Raw genomic sequence first — 5722 nt, forward strand, 5'->3', positions numbered from 1 at the left:
CCTCGATTGAATTCATTAGTAAATAATCCGTACGTAGCAATTCTTACTAAGCTTGTAGTACAGTCAGTGTTTCATCTGGCAGAATGGAGAACTTCCGTTTGACAGAAAGATACACGTCTAAGTAACCGTAAATCTACGGGTGCCTCCGAGGGACCAACAACACACACAACGTTTTATGCAACTTGTACTACTTACCCTGACCACAGGGAGGCGGAAAAGTAAAGCACAACGGGAACGTTTTACACGCACGAATTAGTAATATTTAAAAATAGTTTTGGAATATTTGATCTTTTGGTCTGACATTTATCAACAAATTATCTTCATAATATACTTTGGAAGTGTAGTTCTAAATTCTAAAATATCCTTTTATCTCCGCCTTTTGTGACCTTTTTCTATTTACATCAAGAGACTCCTATGGAACCATCCAATACAAGAAAATACTCCTACATATAAAATACATTAAGCTACAACAGCACCCCATTGAAATGGCAGAATAGGGAAATGGCTAGTTTTCTTTCATCACTTTCTCTTCTGACTCCAACTACATAGGCAGACACCAATAAAATGGCATCTTCTTGACAAAGCCTCAATGTGCGGTGTTGTCTCGATGATGTAAGGCAGCCATCACCTAACAAACAATATTAGCATACTTAGCATAGCCTCACTCTGCCATAGAGTGAGGCAACAGTTAATGCATTTTCTGGCACATGTGATCATCTTGAAGCAGATATCTGATTTTATACCATCAATGTTAAAAGTATGCGTTACTGTCAATGCTACTTCGAGTCAACACTGCCATTAATAGTGTTGTCAGTAATGACTGGCTTTTCAGTCATTACTGGCTCATTGGTTACATGTCTGTTTACAGTGAGGGTGACCTAATACAGAGGTTTGTTTTTTGTGACCCAGAAACACAACAGAATATTTCCAGCAGCAGATGTATGATGTTGTTGATAGGAAAAGCACATGCACCAACTACATAAAATACAGTTACCATTGACTATAAGCTATTTAGACATGCAGGTTTTCCTATTGTACATCAAAATATATAATAATACAGTTATATATTATTGATATGCAACAATAATATGGTAGTCCTTATGTGACTAATAATATAATATATTAATTAATCTTGATTTTCTGATAATATTACACCCATGTTGTGGATTGTTTATCATGAAATAGAAAATATTGTGATATATGAACGCAATAACGCTTGATATGACTTCACCACTGAAAATGAATATTGTCAGGTCACTTGTTCCAGTTCTTACTCATAGTGTTTTGTTTATTCCACTGGGAGTTTTGTAGCTGCAGGCAACGTTGGATCATTCACATGTTACTGTCACATGGGTCAGTGGACCTTGTGGTAGTCATGCGGGAGTTTGAGAGTCACATATATGAAAATGTAGATGGATGAATATCAGTGTACAAATCCTTCAAATCCTTTTACTCTTCTATTTTTTTTAAAGCTTCTATCCTGTATTTCAAGAATGTTGGGGAATGTGTCTTATTGCTGAGTTTCTAGCTAACCCTAACACTAATCCTTTAAATTGTTAAATAGTTTTTTTATACAACAGTATCAAAAGGTCTGTACTGTAGATGTAGAACACAGCCATGTGCAAATCAAACTGAAACATTTGGTCCTCAGAGTATAAACAGCATAAGGAGTTGTTGTACTGTAGGTGGATGGTGATGAATGGAGTCTTCCATGGATCTCATGTCTTGTGCAGAACGAATGTGTTACTTCTGGTAGAGGAAAGAGCAAATATCATCCGGTTCGCAACCAATTTAGGCCAACATGGTACTTTTGCAAGGTGAAACCTATGAGTACTAGTAAATAAACCATATGTGCAAAGCACATGGACATCTATATTTTATAATTAAGATGCATAAAACATTGTATCTTGAACTATGTGTCACTATAGTAAAATAACTTCAGTTGGTGCTGTCTAAATATTTGGTGTTCAAAGGTAAATGTTTTTGAACTCCAGTGACTGCACAGAGTCACAGAGACCTGCATTTTGAGTGTACAGTGTACACACACTGTACACGCACTGCTCCATTTTCCATGTTCAAATCAAGTACTTTCCAGTTACCTGGAAGAAATCCAAGATAAAGTTGTGAGACTTTTGTGTTTTTAAATTGCTTTGGTTACACCGGTTAGTGACATTTTATGCTAAAAATCAGTGGCAGGTGTACACATGGGCCTAATCCTTCATGGACATTTCGGGTCAGAGTGAGATTAACCTGAGGTGGTCTGGTAGATTCCGTGCTGGAGTGGTTTAGCCCTCCCCTCAACGACCATGCCCCTGTTCTCTTACAACTTAAACAAAGACTACCAGAGCTCAACCATCTGTCTGAAGTCTTACACCGCACCTGTAAAATAAAGCCTAATCAGCTGATGTATACAATCTATTCTCACGAGTCCCTGCTTAGTGCCGTGCATGTTTTTTTTATTGTCTTCATGCCCAAAACGACAGAGTGATTATTCACCATTGCAGACACAATGCTTCTGCTCACAGTCAAAGTGTCATACAAGGTCCACGTGTGTGAAAAAACAAACAAACAAACATTAGAGTGTGTCAGCCTTGGTCTGATGGTAATAACAATGCAAGCATTGCTGACAATGGTGTTGCGGTAATAGCCTGCACAGATCAGCGCTCATCATATTGATTGTGTCTTAAGCCCCACAGACCTAGACACAGACAGCAGATTAACAGGTTGACCTGATATGATGGCACAATGGTCAAGCAAATGGTCAAGCAAATGTTTGCATGACATGGATTACTGGCCCTGTTGACAATTAAAAAAAAAAACTACAAATGTAGTATTTTTGGGGGTTGATGCATAGTGTTAATGGTCAATTAAGGTGGAATGTCACAGTTAAATATGAGTTTTACTGTTATACCAGAGATTGTGACAGAAATGTTTACAGTAACATAGAGTTGACACAGTTTGTTTGTTTGTTTATTTATACTGTAGATAAGTAGCGTCTGAATTCAGTGGAAATCAGTTTAATGGGCACAAATCTGTCTCAAAATTTCACTGTGTAGCAGAACAACATTGTTGAAGTTACATTTGCAGTAAAATATCCATTACCTCATAATTACTTGTAAATATGTTGGAATGCATTAGCCTTTAGCTAACCAGGAAATCAAGTGGGGGCTATACATTACCTTTCAGACAATGGAAATTAAATATAATTTATATAATGATTTAGCTAAGTCTAATTGAACCCAGCTGTATGGCAGCTGGGCCATTATGTTAGGCTGGCTGTTAATAGATGTTTTAGGTAGAGAGTAACTGCACTAGTCTTAAAATTGTTTTTCATTTTTAGACTCTTTTTCTAAGAGTACTTATTTGTACATGGATCATACCTTTCATTAAAGGTAATTTCAGAGGCTTAACATGTAGTTTCGCATTGACAATTAGGGTTAGGGTTAGGGTTAGAGGTTAGGGTTAGGGTTAGGACAATGCTGCTGCAGACAATGAACAAACCTCAGAAACCTCCCACTGGTGATCAGGCAATGTAAACCTAATTAGGCAAAGAGGAGAAACAATGGGCAGCTCATGTTATATGTTGCATGTGGCTTTTAATGTAAATACTGGCAAAAAGAATTACACTGGACTTTTGGCTTTCCCAATAAAAATTTGTCTTTTTCAGTGAAGTTGGGTTATCTTTTTTGGCCTAAATAATACATTGGTATATGTCTTGCATTTGTGTGTAATTGCATCTATAATTCCCTCCCACGTGGACACAAAGACATAAAAGGATTTCTTGCTGACTTGCTGAGTCTCTATTAGTGAAAAAGAGCAACAGAGGTGGTGAACGAGTTTTTTTTTTCTGAGCAAAGAGACACACCCCCCTCAACCCTCCCTTTTGTAAAAAGGGAGTTTGAGCCACATTTCATCTTTTGTGTCTCAGATTGATGACCTATGAGATGGATGATGTTCTGTAGTGCTGTGTGGCATTGTCTTATGCAGGCCAACACAAAGAGGGAGAACACTTATCATCTCAGGCTCATGTGTAGAGCAGGGGGCAGGGGTTGTCAGCACGGTGGAGAGGGTCCAGGACGGTGTGTGTGTGTGTGTGTGTGTGGGGAGGTGAGGCTTCTTCTGATAAAGCATGATGGAGATGAGCTAATGGCAGCACAGGCAGATGGAGCGAGCCTTCACCGAGGACAGGAGCCAGAACTTCTGTCCTGGAAGAACAAACGAGAGATGGACAGAGGGGGGAGGGGATATTTTGGATAAAATTTTGGAAAAAAAGACAAATATCTTATCTATTTTATTATTGTTCTCCTTCGAATGACTCAGGACTGTCTGTTGCTGTGTTGATGTTAGACTTGTTGCTGTCCAGCAAGCAGGTGGTCCAGGTTTGCAAAGCTGTGTTTGGTATTAGTTTTCAGAAATTGTTTAGAAGGAATGGTGATCTGAATACAAAGGCATTAGTGCTAAGGGTTGCTCCATTGACTGAGAGTTTGTATTTGTTTGTTGGGGAGGGTTGGGTTGGCCGAGGACTTAGAGGTTGATGGATGGATTTGGATGACCACCAAACTAAAACTGTTTCTGCAATTAGGCAAATGAAATGAGCCATACAGCAGGCAAAAAAATATAAAGTTAGGGTAATTTGGGACAATTACAAAATAACAATGGGCTTTTGGCATCAAAGATCCTGATTACTATGTCCCTACTATAAGGAAATATTTTATAACAATGGAAAAATAAAGAAAGCATCACAGTTCAATTGGGAATGTTTTCATGTACAAAACACGTCTGCCCCCCCCGTTCCCACGTCCCTGCTATGAGTGGGGAAAAAAGCCAACCAAAATCATCTCAATGCCTTGAACCATGTGCCACCATTAGGGACACACAAAGAGAGACCTGACAAATGGCCATTTTAATGTTCCTCTTTGACTTTAATGAATTTATACGTTATCTGGCTCTAATGGAGACTGCGGTGGAGGGGCTGGCGCAAAGCCATAACAAATGAAAAGCTCTGATTAGTGTAGAATGAGTTGAGAAAAAAGGCCATTCATCTTTGTTAGCATCCTCCTGTGCTCTTTTATGGGTCGCTGTTACAGGGACAGTGGACCCGGGGGTGCTGGTCCCATTAGCGGGGCAGCCCAAAGCCTCTCTGAGTGAGTGGTCAGCCGGCCGGCGTTGACGGAGCGTCTGCCCGCTCCACAGTTCAAGACTCTGAATGCCACAGTGCTGCTTGACTTCTGAATAACCTTCTGAGGTACCAGAGCTTCACCCCTGCATGACCCCGTACTCTGAGAAGGACTGTGGGGGGACTCAGGGGGGAATCCAGACCAGGACACACACTAGCTGAAGGTAAACACTGCAGAGATCCCCTTTGAGCACACTGGCAGGGGATAAAAAAACAGAGGTGCACTTTTGGAATTTTAGAAGCATACAACAGATTTAACCCACGTGTTTGATGGATTTAGTTATAGACCAAATAGATAAATGGATAGATAGATAGATAGATAGATAGATAGATAGATAGATGAAAATGCTGCATTTAATTAAATAACTAATACACTGTGGACCGTCCCTTACTTAAACACTGGCTGCAGTGGTTTTTAGCTGCTTGAAAGAAACAACGGATTTTTGTATTTGAAAACACGTGGTTTGAATGTGTGTGTGGAATTGTTCATTAACATTCATCACACTAAAACACAATGTAACAGCCAAGAATAGCTCTGGCACTAAA

The sequence above is a fragment of the Cynoglossus semilaevis genome, chromosome 2, assembly GCF_000523025.1.
Source record: "Cynoglossus semilaevis isolate Cse_v1.0 chromosome 2, Cse_v1.0, whole genome shotgun sequence".
NCBI classification, from domain to species: domain Eukaryota; kingdom Metazoa; phylum Chordata; class Actinopteri; order Pleuronectiformes; family Cynoglossidae; genus Cynoglossus; species Cynoglossus semilaevis.